This window comes from Vicugna pacos, chromosome 11, assembly GCF_048564905.1.
Source record: "Vicugna pacos chromosome 11, VicPac4, whole genome shotgun sequence".
Taxonomy (NCBI): Eukaryota; Metazoa; Chordata; class Mammalia; order Artiodactyla; family Camelidae; genus Vicugna; species Vicugna pacos.
In genome coordinates this window covers 91,591,856-91,610,174 of record NC_132997.1, presented here as the reverse complement: position 1 = coordinate 91,610,174, position 18,319 = coordinate 91,591,856, and the positions used below count along the sequence as shown (strand labels likewise).

The 18,319-nt window shown below is 41.4% G+C and overlaps 2 long non-coding RNA genes across 2 annotated transcripts; both read right to left on the bottom strand.

Moving 5' to 3' along the window:
• Positions 1–1,379: 1,379 nt before the first annotated feature.
• LOC140699861 (uncharacterized) lies at positions 1,380–17,730 on the bottom strand. Its single transcript, XR_012078118.1, has 2 exons — positions 17,565–17,730; positions 1,380–1,618 (listed from the first exon to the last, which is right to left on the bottom strand). It is a non-coding gene; the product is annotated as an uncharacterized lncRNA (long non-coding RNA).
• LOC140699860 (uncharacterized) lies at positions 8,522–10,912 on the bottom strand. Its single transcript, XR_012078117.1, has 3 exons — positions 10,827–10,912; positions 8,883–8,939; positions 8,522–8,724 (listed from the first exon to the last, which is right to left on the bottom strand). It is a non-coding gene; the product is annotated as an uncharacterized lncRNA (long non-coding RNA).
• Positions 17,731–18,319: the final 589 nt, after the last annotated feature.

The window sequence follows — 18,319 nt, the reverse complement described above, 5'->3', positions numbered from 1 at the left end:
TTGACTTTTAACATCATCTCCTGTCTACTTGTCCACAGCTGTGTATATTGTTTGTCCACGAGAACTTTCGTCAGTCTTATTTGTGTGTGTGAAATCTCCTAAATTTTTTTTTTTAAATACATGTTCTGCCTGCCAAGAGGCTGCTAATTTCTTTGGTCAGCAGTTGGGACGGTTAAGGGCCCAAGATAATCACAAGTCAAATTTTCATATTTGATCAATCATCAGCCAATTTCCATGGACCTGCCATACCTCCTTTCACAACTTCACAAAAGACAACTGGAAATTGTAATGACCACTTTGGAGCACTCTGACATATGTGAAATTGTTCATTTGAGAAGCATCATAGAACAGAAAGGAAAAGTCCCTCAGGAGGCAGTCACGTTGGTCTAAATGAAACAGATCCTTTTGTTCAATGGAAAAGATCATCTCTCCTCCATTGTTATACTTTGAGGGTTAATAAGTACTGGTTTTTTGTTGTATGGCCTGATAAAATTTTCAAAGACCCACATTGTTATTGCATAAACTAGCTATAAAAATTACGTTGCGGGCATGCCTCTGTGCACGTATGTGAGAGAGAGAGGGAAATGAAGTATTTCCTGCATCTAATCTTTCTCCTTCCGGAGGAAAGATAATTAGCCTTTTACAGTGATAATTTCGTATTTGTCTGAAGCCAGCTGTCTCTCACTTCCTCTCTGTTATGCAGTTATTCTTCAATTTAAAAAAATAGATAATTCTAGATAAGCTAATTTGAAAAAAAGTCCAAGGTATACTGGTTGAATAGAAAAAATCCGAGGTGCAGACTGGTATTTTGATGTATCCCATTTGGGTTTTTAAAGGGGAAAATCAGAGAGATACCACATTTTTATAAGCTCAGAACATTTCTGAAACAAAACACAAGAAGTGTGGTTAGGTTACCTCTGAGGAATGGAAATGGGAGGGGGGACACTCAGGAATGGTAAGGAAGAGGGTAGAAACTTCCTGTTCATTTTATATTCCTGTATGCTGTTTTTTAAAATACTTTTATCTTATTTTTTAATTGAAGTATAGTTGATTTACAATGTTGTGTTAGTTTCTGGTGTACAGCATACTGATTCAATAATATATTTATATATATATTCTTTTTCATTCAGGTTATTACAAGATATTGAATTTAGTTCCCTGTGCTATATAGTATGACCTTGCTTATTGCTGTTTTGATTTTTTTATGTGCCTTTAATGCTTTAAAATAAAAAAAAATTTTTTTAACTAGTTTAATGTGTGCATGTGTGTGTGTGTGCGTGTGTGTGTGTGTCTAGAACCCAGTCTTCTACCATACACAAAAGCATTGTTAGGTAACTTATTACCTAAGGATTTAGACTCTTGCTTTGACAAGCCAGGAGTTCAGGGCATGGCTCTTTTTATTCATACACTGCTTAATATTTTTGAGCTTTCCTAACACTTTGAATACTGTCAAAGTGAACTATCGTAAGTATATAAGCCATTTTTCTGCACTGTATGCTCTTTTAAATGGGACACCAGGAAGAGAATTTTCTTCAGCACCTTCTCGAAACCACAGCAGTATCTCTGACTAGTGCTTCCTCTGCCAAGTGTAATTCTCAGGCTGATGTCCAGTTGGGACCTGTAACACCGTAAATCAATAACGATGGTCAAAAATGCCTTCTGTGAGATAATCATTTTACAGATTTTTCAGAGACTGCTCTGTACTGCACCAGGAAACAATGGCGGGGCTGGGGGCGGGGGTCGGGAGGGGGTGGTTAGAGGGGTGGAATTACTCCTGTAGAAACGTGGTTCATCTTTGGAAAAGCTGCCCAGTGGATTATAAACCCACTTCTCCTGGTCAAAGAAAAATATTAACAGCTCACAGTGTTTCACTGTTTCGTAAGAGTAGCACTCAGTGAGAAGAAAATGTAGAGTTTTGCTTTTCCTAATACTGCTCCATCCTTTCCCCTCCAATTCTACAGCAATTCTTCAATGAGCCTGAGGAAGCACAGCAAAGAGTGTGCTGGGGGAAAGGTGTATGGGCTGCTTCTGACCAGAGGAGCATCGGGAGTGGGGTGTGTAGGTGGGGGGAGCGAACAGTGCGATGTGATTTGCAAAGTCTCCAAGATGTTTTGAACGAGGCCCGTGATGGGTAACCAGCCGCAAATGTGGCAAATGTATTTTCAAAATTTGGCCCTCGCCCGAATTTTAGAATTAGAACTCTGTTGCTGCTTCTCGAATACAGCGAGATACTAACGTGGAAGTCGCCCATGAGCAGTGCACCACCTCTCACAGTCCTTCACATCTATTGTTCTACAGTTTAGTCAAGTGGGGATTCCAGGTTGTACGGGTGATGCTTACAAAGTCATAGCCAAGGGATTCAGTCCATAGTAGCATCAAAGTTGAAAAGACCCATTCCATTAAATTAAACATAATTTGAACAAATCCCTTGTGTGTATTTCTTAAATAATATAAAGCCCTTTGTAAGTTTTTTTTTCCATCTTATTTCTTTTCTGTTCACCATCATCCCCGCACAGCACAGATACTTTGATTCCTCTCCTCTCCGAACTCCTTTCCAACTTCCCTTCACTTTTTCAGCTCTTTGCTGTGAAATCTGACCACTCAGACTCTTTCAAGGGAAAGAGCCTGGCCTTCCTTGGAGGGTGGGGGAAGGGAAGAAGTAGCAGGAGGCTAAGCCAGAAAGCTCTCCAGCTGTGGGGAAAACAGGAGGCTGGGAACACTCAGACATAACAAGTCTATCCCATCACTTCAGCATGAGCCTATTTATCCCTTGGGATTCAGTAAAACTATTTTCATTTTGAATGGGGGAAAATGTGGCCTTTCATCTGGGGCCCCTACAATAAAAGGCTGCAGACTAATATCTGGATTTTTCTTTCCTTGTGATTTCATGATTGGAACTCGAGTGTCAGGCTCAGAGGAGGAGAGCAAGCTTCAAGGGAACTGGGACCCGCCTGCAGAGACAGACATGCTCTGGATCTGAAGGCATTCCCCAAAGCATCACCAGTCCCTCGTTTTCTGCTGACCTGGCCTATTTGGAGCAAATTACTTACAGTTCTGCCTGTGGAAAGCTTGGAGCTGAGAAATCCAAGGGGGATGGAGAGAGACAGGTGGGAAGGATCAGTGTCAGGAGGCAGGTAGTTTAGATTAACTCTCTTGTCTTTCTCTCCCTCACCACCCCACCCCCAAGCCCCAGTGCAAAGGCAAGTGCAGAGCCCTGCTTCCCGGCCCACCTCTCCTACTAACCCAAGCCTGATGTGCTTGGGCAAATCTCCCAACTCTCCAAGATCAGTTTTCCTTATGTAAAATTGGGATGAAATATAAAACTTTATTCACGAGTTTCTTGTCAGGATTAAATGAAGTAAAGTCTTTAAAAGGGTGTCCTAAACTATGAAGTGCTATGGAAATGTTATTCTATAATTTTTAGAAAATATACTTTATGTGTAAAATTTTCCCCTCTAGATCTCAGCTTATTTGACAGATTCTATATCTATTTTGTTTTATATCTATTTTTAACATATAAATCTATTATGTATATATTGTTAGTATATATTAAAGAAGGAATATATTATGTTAATGTATATGACTCAGATGCTTTTATATCAAATCTCATCATTGGGAAATAGGGCTAATAGATATAAATCATATAACTAGAAGGATGCTGGTCTTGATTCTCGACTAGAGACAAAGGATTCACCCTCTGAGACCAGTGAAACTTAAGCTTCAGGACTTTGTTTGTTTGTTTGAATACTCTATTTGAAGTTATTACAAAATAATGACTATATTTCCCTGGGCTATACAATATATCCTTATTGCTTATTTGTTTTACATTAAGCTTCAGGACTTTTGGCTCTCATCCAAAGCTCTGTACTTAATTCTGTATTCATTATTTGTATTCTCCTTTCTAAAGAGAACACTCCATATTTTAAAAAGCTTCAGGTGCCACAAACCTTGTTCCCAACACTAGCATAAAGGAATGTCCTGTGCTTCTACATCCCAGGAGAATTTGGGGTCTACTCTTTGTCTTCTCTTGTCCTTCCATCTTTGGTAAATCTCCTGTATCATTTTCGCCCCTCCCTTCTTTCTAAACTCAGATATACTTTCTGTCACCTCTGACTCTCTAATCCACTAATAATCATGTAGTTGGGTGAACACACATATACACACACACACATTCTTCTATCAAGTGATAAATTTAGAGATCGGAAACAGTATGTTCAAGGGTAGCGCCATTCATCCCAAATGACTCAAAGAGAGTTATTCTCAGTGAATGTGGAGCCCTTATAATGAAAAGAAACACAGCTGGCAGAATTCTTTGATCCAGTAATGCTAGGATTGCAAACGTTCCAGGAGTGGATTCAAAAGTACTATTAATAGGAAGAAAGTGTTTTCATCATGTGATATTAACCCAGGCTGTCTGTGGAAGAAATGTAACACTCCCTGAACCAGGTGTACTTGCCCTTGGGTGATTCAGAAGGAACCTGGCCACAGCCACTTCTGGTCAAGGAAATCCCTGGAAGCAAGCAAGGCATGACCGTCCTCCCTTAATTCGTAAGATCCCAAGTTCACTCCCTCTCCTCCCCCAACACACAATCCAGAGCCCACAGAGGAACACCCTCAGTAATGTCAGGGTGAAGCCTGACATGACAGTACTTGGGAGATAAATAGCTGGTTCCAACCAATTGAAAGGGTTGGAATTTTCCAAATGGGGGCTGGGAGACATCAGACTGGGAAGGGAATTAAAGCAAGGCAGGAGATAGACCCTTAAAAATGGGAGAGAGAGAAATGAGGAACAGGTAGTGTCCATTCCGAGTATCCCCTGAAGGCCTAAACTGAGAGGCCTCGCCCACCCCACCCCACCCCAGAGTGGCACAAGGAAAAGAATAAATCAGATGAGGGCACATCTTCCAGCCGTAAAGCTGGACTGCTTCGGCTTGCTTATTTGACCTTTTGATAAAAGCTCAGTCTAAACCCCTGTAGCCAGCAGAATACAGATATCAGATATCAGACCCTAATCTTGGAACCTGTATATGTTACCTTATATGGTCATTAAAGTGTCATTGAAAAAATGATAAGGGATCTTGAGATGTGATTAAGACTTTTATCCGGGATTATTCCCGGTGGGCCCTAAATGCAATCACATGCATCCTCATAAGAAGGAGGCTGGGGTAGATCTTGAAAGATCTTTTCATCACAAGAAAAAGAAAATTGTAACTACATATGTTAACAAAACATATGATAATCATTTCACAATATACACCTATAGCAAATCATTATTTTGTACACCTAAAACTAATACCATGTTATGTGTCAATTATATCTCAATTTTTAAAAAGGGGAGGCTAAGGGAGATTTTGCACACCCAGAGAAGAGGGGAGGGTATAGCTCAAGTGGTAGCTTGCATGAGGTCCTGGGTTCAATCCCAGGTACCGCCACCAAAAATGAGTAAGTCAATAAATAAAATTAATTACCCCCCCCAAAAAATTTCAGTTTACACACACAGAGAAGGTGATACGAAGATAGAGCTGAGAGAGACTTGAAGATGGAAATGAAATGTCCACAAAGCAAGGAATGCCATAGCCACCAGAAGCTGGACAGGCAAGGAGCTGATTCTGCCCCAGAGCCTTCAGGAGGGAGCAGGGTCCTGCAGACAACTTGATTTTTGACCCAGTGAAGCCGATTTTGGACTTCTGAGCACCAGAACTGTAGGAGAGCACAGGTGTGTTGCTTTAAGTCACCACTGGAAACTAAAGCAACCCCCTTACGGGTGTTTGGTCTGGCAAAGATGGGCAGCACTGGCTTATAATCACCAGATGCAGCGATGATTACCTGGGGGTTACCAGGACAGAGCCTGTTGGGCCAGGATTCTCCTGACCTGAGTTCGTTTCCTAGGATTACTGTACAAATGACCACAAACTTGGTGGCTTAAAACAACAGAAACGTTTTCTGTCACAGTTCTGGAGTCCAGACGTCCAAAATCAAGGTGTTGGCAGGATTGCTTCCTTCTGGAGGCTCTGAGGGAGAATCCCTTCCAGGGCTCTCTCCTACTTTCTGGCAGATTCCGTGATCCTTGGCATTCTTCGGCTGGTAGCTGCATAACTCCAATCTCTGCCTCTGTCTTCCCGTGGGTCTTCACATGGCCTTCTCTCCTGTCTCTGTGTATCTTCTCTTTTTCTGTCTCTTATAAGGACACAGGTCAGTGGATTTAAGCACCACCCTAATCCAGGATGATCTTTAAGTGAATTACATCTGCAAAGACCTTATTTCTAAATGTGATCACATTCACAGGTACTGAGTGTTAGGACTTGGACATGTCTTTTGGAGGGGACACTATTCAACCCACTACAGGGGCCAGTGCCCCTCCCTTCTCACTCAGTGGGGGAATGACAGAGAACTCTAGCAACCATCCAGCCTAATGCAACTTGCCACAGATCAGGCAGCAAATTTCTGACATCAGGCCTCATAGAAACCAACCTTGGAATTTCTAATCCAGCGTGATTCCTACCATAGCACCTAGCCTCTTGATAACTCCCTACCTAGGAACAATGCTATTTCATTCATTATCAGATCCACTAATCTTCACATAATTCCTTTTGACAGGAAGAGACAAGCATACTGTACACTAAACATTAAAACCAGGGCTTCATATTTCAAGTTTACTTCTGAAAGATGTAAGAAAACATTGTAGTTTCAATACTTACCTTGCTGTCCCTGTTGCTAAACAATAATTCTTCTCAAAAGGAAAGATTTCTCTCCAAAGTTAGCTGACTTTACATTCCAAAGCAGCTATACTATATAAGAATATGGAAGATTCTTTACATTGGGAGTACAATAATCACATCTCAGTTTAGAGGCATTCTCTAGTTCTGAAGCTCTCGTGTGTGTGTGTTATGTTATTTGAGACAATGGATACCCTCAAGGTGTTCTTACGGAACTTTTACACATAATGGCCCATCTCTGGGAACCCTGCCTCCCTGGTAGTGAGGTTAAGGTAGAATACCCTTTAGCTCACAGGAAACATCCTGACCAGGCCCACCTGTGAGTGCCCGCAGGAAGGAAGAAACACATCCTTTCTGGAGGCTGACCAGAATCAGAAAATGTTTGACTTTACCCCCTCCCCTTTTAGTATAAAAGAAACATGAATTCTAAACTCAGGCAAGATGGTTCTTTGGGACACTAGTCTGCCATCTTCTCGGTCTGCTGGCTTTTCAAATAAAGTCACTATTTCTTGCCCCAACAACTCGTCTCTCAATTTATTGGCCTGTTGTGTGGTGAGCAGTATGAGCTTGGAGTTAGCAACAACCACGGGTTTGAAATCTCTTCTAAGTGTGACACTTAGAAGCCATCAAGCACTTGTCAAGCTCTGTGCTTGTCTGTGCCCTGATCACTTTCTGTATTCATTTCCTGGGGCTGCTGTAACCGGGTCCCACAAACTGAGTGGTTTAAAACAACAGAAATCTATCTCTCACAATTCTGGAGGCTTAAAGTCCAAAAGCAAGGTGTTGGCAGCTCCACGCTGTCTCTCTGAAGGCTTAGGGGTAAATCCTTCCTTGCTTTTTTGTAGCTTCTGATGACCGCTGGCAATCCTTGTATTTCTTGGCTTGCAGCTGCATTACTCTGATCTGCCTCCATTGTCACATGGCCCCTTCCCCCTCTGTGTCTGGTTTGTTTTTTTTTTTTTTTTTTGGTTCTCTTTTTATAAGGACTCCAGTTATATTGGATTTAGGGCCCACTGTAACCCAGTATGATATTATCTTAATAACTAATTACGTCTGCCAAAAGCTGTATTTACAAATAAGGTCACATTCACAGGTTCTTCTTGGGTATGAATTTGGTGGGGGGAGTAGGGGGGGGATGTTATTCAACCAAGTTCACTTGCCCAAGGGAAACTTGTAGGTCTCTTTGCATGGCTTTATTTTCTTTCATTGCCCCTTTTTAATACACCAATTCCTCATGTCACTCAGAAAGAAAAAGCCATACAGAGAGTAACAAAAGCCTGTACACATTAATTGTATTGTTTCCTTCTAGTTCTAGAAAGTATAGATTTATTTAACCCCTAAGGAAAGTAAACATCAGCCATCAGGGAATCAAGTATGATAACAAGCAAATTATGAAAGTGTGAATATTTGCAGCCATCCCCCAGGCCCCCAGATCCAGGAGTGTGTGTTGTTCTTATCTGCACTGCTTCCCCTTCCCTACCCTCAAGAAGGGCCTCATCTTTGGGGGGGAGCAGAGCTCAGTGGTGGAGTGCATGCTCAGCATGCACGAGGCCCTGGGTTCAGCCCAGTACCTCATCAAATAAAAAAGTCCCCATCTCTGCAAGCCAGCCTACATATGATGACATACCTAGAGCATTCAGAGTTGTACCAAGCAGATCTCCAAAGCAACATCTCTGACACTCATCCTTCTCCTTCATGCCCCTCGCACTGCCCTTCAAGCTGAGTTCCACAGGAAGGAAGGGCTTGTGGCCAATACCCCACTGTATTAGCAGCTCAGGCTGCATAACATAGTGTCACAGACTGGGTAGCTTACATGACAGAAATTTATTTCCCCACAGGGATGGAGGCTGGAAGTCGGAGATCAAGGTGTCATCAGGGTTCATTTCTTCTGACGGTTCTCTCCTTGACTTGCAGTTGGCCACCTTCTTGCTGTGTCCTCACATAATCCTCTCTCTGTCCTGTGCTGCATGTGTCCTAATATTCTCCTCTTATAAAGACACCACCGTTCCTAGGGGATGAGGGCCCACCCATATGACCTCATTTTTACCTGTGTCTTTAAAGCCCGATCTCTAAACACAATAACAGTCTGAGGACTTCAATGTAAGAATATAAAGGCGGACACAGTTCAGCCCAAAACACCAGCCAAAGACCTCATTGTCAACTTACTTACTCTCCTCTCTCCTTCCCGTCACTTCACCCTTCCTTGGGGTCCATCCAGTTACCCTACAAGATGTGGAATCTTTTCTGTGAGTACAGTGTGAAATATGTGAAATAATACAGACACGTATAAACGAGATACTTGCTACAATCTATCAATATTCTGTAAGGTTTTTAGATAAATGAAAGTACCTACTAAAAATGATCATTTCAGAGACATATTACATGTATTTCATTAACTGAGAAAATGGAAAAAACCAGAGTTGAGAAATTCAGTTCCATTATTAATCTAATCTAAAACAACAGGTTTGCTGTATGCTAAAAATAGCACCAAGGGTCTGAATGAGCAAGATGATTGAGAATAATCAGTTTTTTTCATGATAAAAACCTCTATTATAACCAACACCTAATGTGAGAAAGTGTCTTCTTCTTAAAGCACAGGAAAAAAAGTGAATAATGAGCAACAAAAAAGCCTAAATTTCAGAGACAGAATGAGAGCCAATGGTTTGTGTGTATAGAAAAATAAAACCAAGTGGCTATTTATATTTCTCTTTAGGGCTGGAGCAAAAAGAACATTAGTAATGCCCTAGAGAAGGGTTAACACTGAAGCCAGAAAGTAAGCACACAAAAATATGCCTAGCACCAGAGCAGAGGATTCTTCTTTCAATAGGCAAAACAAACTTTCTTTGGAGTTAGAAAGTATGAGACCAGAGGGCTTATCACTAACGATGATCTAATTAAGCTAAAGATCTTTTTTTGGGTCAACAGCTTAGTGTTAGTTTCAGATTCTATGTAACTCACTATAGTAGTGAGAGATGGAGAAAAAAGAGGGGAAAAAAGCATGGTGTCAACAGGGTTTAAGGGTTTATATCAATTTCACATATTTGTTTGTGTGTTTTTTAAGGGGGGAGGTAATTAGGTTTATTTTTTTCTTTATTTTTAGAGGAGTTTCTGGGGATTGAACCCAGAACCTCAATGCATGCTAAGCATGCTCTCTACCACTTGAACTATACCCTCCCAACTTCAATTTCACATATTTTAAAAAAAAAAATAGTGCTAGAGATGCATTCAATTTACACTCATCTTTACAACCTAACAAGTAAGGGAATATATCCAATCTAAGTATTCTTCTCTGCTATAAGTCTATGAATGGACTGAAGTAAATAGCTGAGTTCCTGACAGAATGGAAAAATAATACCTTTGCTCAGGGGTAGAATCACCATGACATCAGAACAAGAATTACTTATCAGTTACCAAGGAGAAGATATCCTGAGGGAAAAGATATGAATAACTAATTCTGAGGAAGAGAAATACAGTTTAAAAAAAGAAAAAATAAGAAAAAGAAAAAATAAGAAAAAGAAAAAGATTAAAAAGAAAAGAAAACAGAAAAGCAGAGGAGGCAAAGGAGATACTGCTACCTCTAATTTTCCACAGACGTCTCTACAGAGCTCAAAATACCCTAAAGACATATTGTTATTTGGGGGTAGCAGGGAGTAAATATCCAGCATTTACAGGTGGTTTTGGTGGTACCTGGGTTCTCCCTGCAGCATCTCCAGCGCAGGATGGAGCAGCACAGAAGAGGACTTGTAGAAACAGTGCTCTCTCTTTCCTAGGAGCTTACCAACTTGGCCATCAGAAAGCTTCCCCAATCTAAATGTATATTATTTTAATATAAAATACTATGTATTGATAATTATCTCCACCAGAAATCTCAAAGCTTTTGCTAGGAAGAATTAGTCTTATCCTACAGATTAAAATAAGAGACGGGACAAAGAGATGTTATTTGGTCAATGTGCTAGCTTCCTAAGGCTGTTGTAACAAATTACCACACACTGGGTGGCTTAAAACAACAGAAATGTATCCTCTCATAGTTCTGAAGGCTAGAAGTCCGAAATCAAGGAGTTGGCAGGGCAGTGCTCCCTCTGAAAGCTCTAGAGGAGAATCTTTCCTTGCCTCTTTCGGTTCCTGGTAGTGGCCAGCAATCCTTAGTGTTCCTTGGCTCACAGATGCATGACTCCAACCTCTGCCTCTATTGTCACATGGTGTTCTCCCTGTGGGTGTGTGTGTCTGTGTCCATATCTTCCTCTTGTTATAAGGACACCAGCCATTGGATTAGAACTCCAATGTGACCTCATCTTAACTTGATTACATCTGCAAAGACCCTATTTCCTAATAAGATCACATTTACAGATACCAGGGTTAAGGACAGGAACATTTCTTTCAGGGTGGGGGGATATAATTCAATCCACAACAGTCATTTTAAGAACAAGATATTGATACCTAGGGGTAAATATAGTCAAAACCACCAAAGCCATGACTCTCCAGGCCAAAAGGGTGATTAACATCATGTTTACTGGTGAAATAGCCCAGAATCCCTTTCATCAGCTCTCTTGGAGTTCTTCCCATCTCCAAGATTCATGATTCTATGACTTAAACCTTACTGTCTCATGGAATCTACCTATAATATCTTATGTTATTTTTCCATTACGAAAAATTCACATTCCCATCCTTAAAGCTGGTAACAGCTTTTTTTCAGAGGAAACATCTTCCAAAATGTGATATTCTGCTCTAAACAATTCATCTATTCTTTGGAAAGAAAAAAGAAGTCCATGGAGGGAAAATATATTACAAGAATGATAACGTTCTTGAGCTTTCATTCTGCATGAGTGGTAGGCACCATCAGTCTACCTAACATAAGGTACAGAATCGTCCCTGTTTAGGGAGGTGGAAGACGAGAGGCAGGGGACACCAGGAACTTGCCAAGGGCTCAGAGGCCTTAAGAGGATAAAGGGTACAGACAGACACACACTACTGCTGATCACAAGAGCAAGACAACAGGGACCAGCAAGACGAGTAGAGAGGATGGGAAAAGCCCAGAAGAGAAGCTTCCTTCCTTCCTTTTGTGCCAAGCAATGGTTTGTTTAGGGGCTGCTGCTTCTGTTTGTGCAGTACTGCCTCTGACCAACAGAGTCAGAATAAGCCACTCACCCAACACCCTACAACAGAGCCCCATTGTCCTGTGAGTCAGGTGGCTGTGAGCTGAGCATTATTCTCCTCCTCTGTGCAGTGCTTTGTTGGGAAGCTGGAGGAAATCATGAAGTGTAATCATTCTTTCTTAGTCTGGAGGAGAACCAACAAAACTGAATGATTCATTCATGGGTGACCCAATATTGTCTCATTTTACCCCCACAATATTCCCCATCTACCTTCTCTCTAAAAAGCGTGTATTCACTCAATATCTACTATGTGCTAGTAGCAAGAAGCTGATAGCTCACTATGAACTCATCTACAAAACAGAAACAGACTCACAGACATAGTGAACAATCTTATGGTTACCGGGAAAAGGGGGCAGGAAGGGATAAATTTGGGAGTTTGAGATTTACAAATGTTAGCCACTATATACAAAAATAGATTTAAAAAAAGTTTCTACTGTATAGCACAGGGAGTTATGTTCAATATCTTGTAATGACCTTTAACGAAAAAGAATATGAAAACGAATATATGTATGTATATGCATGACTGGGACATTGTGCTGTACTTCAGAAATTGACACATTGTAACTGATGTACAATTTAAAAAGAGAGAAAAAAAGAATTAGCTATAGAATAAAAAAGAAAGCAGGTGATAGCTGAAAGTAGCTACTAGATATCAGCTCTCTCTTTTCTTTAGAATTGCTAAACCCTAGAGAGACAAGTCATAGTAACTCTTGAAGACTTCATCTTTTTTTTTTTTTTTTTTTGGTGTTGAGAGTAATTAGCTTTATTTATTTATCTTTGGTGGAGGATCTGGGGATTGAACCCAGGACCTCGTGCATGCTAGGCCACTGAGCTATACCCTCCCGAAAACTTCATCTTAATGCAAGGGAAATGTAAATAACCAGATTTCTTCTTTCTCTTTGGTTTAAAAATGAAATTTCATATGATTTTTCTTTGCAATTCCAAGAAAACATTTAACTTACATTTCTTCCTTTTCACTTTCTTTTACTTTACTGCTTCACTTTCTGCTTTTCTGAATTGTTTTATATTGCCTTCTTTGTCCTTGGAATGTTTCTTTCCCTTGATTTTCTTTTCCGAACAGTTTCCTAATTGTCACAGCTATTTGACTCCCTTCCTTATGGTTCTCACTAGAATCACAAAAGCATAAAACTTAAGGGAAAAATGGACTTTCCAAAGCTTTATTTTACAGATGAAGGGCCAAGGTCTAAGGAATTTAAGGAATTTGCCCAAAGTGATGCAGTTAATTTATAGGGGACCCAACACCAGAATCCAGGTGGCTTGATTACCTTGATACATCACTGATTCCTTCTTTGTACTTAATTCCACATTTATATAAGAAATTTTCATATCCCTGTCATGCTTGCTGAACTCTTATGCTGTGCAATAATGTCAAATTTTAGGCTCTGGGTCATCAAATACAGATTTAGAAAAGTTATTCTCATGTTTAAAATTTTTGAGAAGTCATTCCTGGGTAGACAGCAGGAGATTTCATAAAAGTTTATGAAAAATGGCATTCTTATTATTTAACTTCACAAAAAAAAGAGAAATACAAAGAAAAGAAGAAAAGGAAAAAGGGGAAATTCTGATACAGTATTACCAATAGTAAAAGTGTTTAGAAAGAAAAAGGAAGTGAAATTATACAACTCAAAAATATACTCATGGCATACTCATAAATTTCCCTCATGAGTACAATCTAATAATAAAACATTTGGGTCATAGATCAAACACGTAATTATAATCAACAGAGGAAAGACAATTATTTTCCACTAAATAGAATAGGGTCAAATTTTATTCAAAGTTATGGCCCCACAATCCTCACAGTTCTTGATACTCAGTGCACTTTGTCTAATAAATGTTGGTTGAAATGGATATGTATCTACAGAAAGTTACATTAGGAGATTATCTTAACTCTGGGGGGTGGGTATAGCTCAGTGGTAGAGTGCATGCTTAGCATGCACAAGGTCCTGGTTTCAACCCCTAGTACCTCCACTAAAAAATAAAATAAAAAATTAATTAAAAAATGCATAAATAAACCTAATTACCTCCACCCACCAAAACAAATAAAACAAAAACCCCAAACAAGAAAATTATCTTAACTCTGGACTCAGGGTTCTTTTCATGCCAACAACCTACAATTCTAATTTTTAAAAGCACACAAAAATATTACTAGTTAATAATAAAAAATCCCCAGTTTTGAGCTTCCTCCATTCACCAGATGTTGAGATGCATGTACAGAATGGATTTGATTTGAATTCCTTGGTTGCAGGTAACGGCACCAACTCAAGCTAGCTTAAGAATAAAGGAGAATTTATCATATGACATGGGTGTGTCTCATGGAACACAGTACTCTCCAAACATTCCACGTTCTCCTCTGCATTTCTCAGTCTCCCTTGCAGTTCATCTGGGGTTATGTGACTAGATCTAGGCAATGGACTGTGACTTGTGTCCCTTCTGGGCTGAGACAGTTATAAGTGACACTGCCTAGTCAAACACATCATGCTAACTGAAATAAGCCAGTCACGAAAGGACAAATATCGTATGATTCCACTCATATGAAGTACCTAGAAGAGCCAAATTTAGAGAGACAGAAAGCAGAATGGTGGTGGCCAGGGGTTAGTGTGAGGGGAGAATGGGGAGTTATGGTTTAGTGGGTATGGAGTATCAATTTGGAAAGATGGATGAAGTTCTGGAGATGGATAGTGGGTTGAATAGTGTCTCCCCAAACTCATGTGTATATGGAACCTCAAAATGTGACCTTACTTGGAAATAGGGTCCTTGTAGATGTAATTAGTTAAGGATATCAAGATGAAATCATCCTCAGCTTAGGGTGGGCCTGAATTCCAAAGACTGGTGTTTTTATAAGAAGAGGAAGAGACAGAGAGACACACGGAGACGGAGATTGGAGTGAGGCAGCCACAAGCCCACAAACAGCTGGGCCTGCAGAAGGTGGAAGAGGCAAGGAAGGATTCTCCCCTAGAGCCTTCAGAGGGAGCCTGGCCCTGCTAACACCTTGATTTTGGACTTCTAACCTCCAGAACTATGAGGGAATATATTTTGTTGTCTTAAGCCACACATAAGTTGCCATAGTGGTAATTTGTTACAGCAGCCATAGGGAACTAACAGTGTTTGTCCAGCCACAGGCTACTTCCAGCTTCCTTTCTACCGTCTTGAGGAGGTGGCCCCCATCACCATGGTCTAATGTGGACATCCAGTCTTCATGTCCCCTGAGCAAAAGGATGGCAAGGAGAGAAAAAGGAGCTCATTCCTCCCTTTAAGGACACATTTCATAGTAGCCCCTGCCACTTCCATTCACATCCCACAGTCAAGCCCAGATGGGATGGAGGCGGGGAAATAGTTTATACATTTGGCGGTCAAAGGCTCAGCTAAAATTTAGGTTTCTATTAACAAAGAGGAGAGAAGAAAATATATTGGAAGATAATGGAAAATCTCTACTACTGTGATGAAATTATTTCCAAAGTTTTTTTTTTAACTTATCACATCTTACTTTATATTTTAACCAAACAATCAAGGAGATTCTGGAGATTTCACTGGACCAGATTTTGAATGTCAGAAGGGAGCTAGAGAAAATCGGTGGGAAGGGTGTGCCAGCCCAAGGGTAACCTGAGTAAACCCATGGAGTCCTTAGCTTAAATCTATCTCGTTTCAGGAAAGCCCTCTCTGGCTCCCCAAATTAGGTTAACTCCCTCGGTCTCACACCCACTCAGCGCACATTTCTTCTTTGTAACACTCACTGGGCTTGTTCAAGTCTAGTTGACCTAGTACAAGAAAGCCCCTCGAGGGCAGGGAAGCCCCCTCTGTCTGTCTTGATCACCCGCCATGTCCCCAGCACCTGATTCAGTATCCAGCACACAGTCGGTGCTCAGTAAATACATGTGATTGAATGAATGCAGGGACTAAGGCAGGAGAGTGCGTGTTTCGGCAAGATCAGGAACACCCGTGGCTGATACAGAGGTGCGGTGGGTTCTGAGCTGCTGAGGAGCCAGCCAAAGTGAAGACTTGTGAGGCTGTGGCTGGGTTTTGTGAGGAATGGGGGCTGCTTTTTTAAAGCAGAGATTTGCTCTAGGAACGTTAATACGACAGTGGTATACAGGATGTCCTCTTTTATAAAATGGAAATGATGGTACATATTTGACAGGGTTGTCGGGAGGATGCAATGAGATCACAGTGCCCGGCTCACGGAAAGTACGCAGTAAACAGTGGCTATTACTAGAGGAGGGAAAGTCTGGGGTACCTAAATCAGTTCATTATTTATCTGGCAAATATTTGATGAGAGCACTGAGTCTCTCACCTTCCCGGCACTCCAGGATGCACACCACCTAAATATAGGTCCAAGGAGCTCCAGCCAAATGGGAAACCAAAAACCAACCTTCGTGCAAAGCTCCAGTAAAAGCTGGATTTGAACGCGGCTTAAACCCAGGCCTAAGGGAGATGTGGTCCCCCTCTCTCGCCACTGAACTGAATAGGGCAGGACCCACAGGGCAAGGATCACTGGATCTCCTCACCCACAGTGGAGATGTTGGAAAAAAGAGAATGACAGATCCCTGCTTCCCCTTCCCTGAGGAGGGTGGCTCTGTCAAGGGGTGCTAACCACACATATGTGGTCAGCTTCTTATGTGAACTCAGGAAGTGAAAGAAGGGTGGAGCCTGGGAGCTGCCCTTAAGACTCGTTACCCTACCCACTGATGAGAGTGGTGCAAGCAGACGGCCCACCTCTCCCCTGGGAGAAAGCAGTTAAAGCAGACGATAAGGGTGATGGGGGCGTATCCTCTGATATTCTCCCAAATGAGAAGAGGAGGAGGAATCTTCCTTCCTGTGTCCTGGGTCTAAAGAGAAATGAAGGAGGCATTCAAATTGTATTCTCTTTAAACTGCCAGGCATTTGAAGGTTGGGCAGGGTGTTCCTGGGATGAAGAGGAGGATGTACACAGGCACGGAGCCAAGGAAGAGCATGGCAAGTTCAGAAAATAGTCTGTAGTTCATTTTGCTTACAGCCCAGCGAGTGTGTGTAGGAAACCACAGAAGTGTCTAGACAAGTGGCAGGAACAAGGTGGTTTATCAAGACTGATTACTTTGAAGAGAAGTGTCTGCTATGATCCGAACGTCTGTGACCTCCCAAAACTCATATGTTGAAATCCTAACCTCCAAAGGTGATACTTAAGGAGGTGGGGTCTTTGGGAGGTGCTGAAGTCATGAGGATGGAGTCCTCATGAATGGGATTAGTGCCCTTATAAAAGAGGCCCCAGACAGCTCCCTAGCCCCTTCTGCCATGTGAGAATGCAATGAGAAGTCTGTGACCCAGAAGACAGCCAACACCCAACATGCTGGTACCCTGACTTCCAGCCTCCAGAACTGTGGGAAATAAATTTCTGTGGATTATAAGCTACCCAGTCTGTGGTCTTTTGTTATAGTGACCTGACTTAGAAATCAGAAATGAAAAGCAAACAAACAAACAAAAAAAGAAATGAAAAGCAAATGTCATATTTATCCATGAAATGCTAGAGGCATTGTCATTAAGACCAGGAACAGGACAAGGCAGTCTGTTATTCTCGATATTATTCAGCACTTTTTCTGGAAGTTCTACACACTTCAATAACACAATTAAAAAAAAACTAGGAGGCATAACAGTTAGAAAAGGTAAAATAAAATGATCATTATTCATAGATATGACTGCCTACCTTCTGCCCTATGACCAAAACAGCTGGATTGGAGGCTATTACCTGCCAGGGCTGCAATAACAAAATACTATACACTGGTGACTTAAACAGAATTTTCTTTTCTCACAGTTCTGGAGGCTGGGAGTCCAAAAATCAAGGCATTGGCAAGTTTGGTTTCCCCTGAGAGTTTCCCCTTGGCTTGCAGCTGAAACCTTCTATCTCTTTCTTCATAGTGGCCTTTTCTCATAATGGAATGTTGTCTCTTTCCCTTCTTATGAGGACAGGGCCCCACCCTTATGATCTCATTCAACCTTAACTACCTCTCTAAAGGCCCTTTGCCCAAATAAAGTCACACTCGGTGTTAGGACTCCAACGTATGAATTTGGGGGAAACATAATTCAGTTGGTAACAGAGACTAAGATCTACGACCACAACTGGGCTTCTTGATATCTTCCCTGCGGGACTGATCTGGGAGAGGGAAGAGAAAGAGAAAGGGAGAGGGACAGAAACACAAATCAAGAAAGCACGCTGAAAACTCTCTCTCCACTTCTCCTGGAGGCGAGGGAGTGGGGAAGGGAGGGGGCACGTGTGTTCGTTAACAGCCTTGCTGCTTATTAGAATTACCTGGGTGGGGAGCTTTCCAAACCTGTCACGCCTGGGGGGGAGTCTGAGCTTGTGTATTGTTTCATTGAGAAATACTTCAGATACCATAAAATGCACCTTTTTAAAGTGCACAGCTCAGTGGTTTTAGTATAGTCACAAAGCTGTGCAAGCAT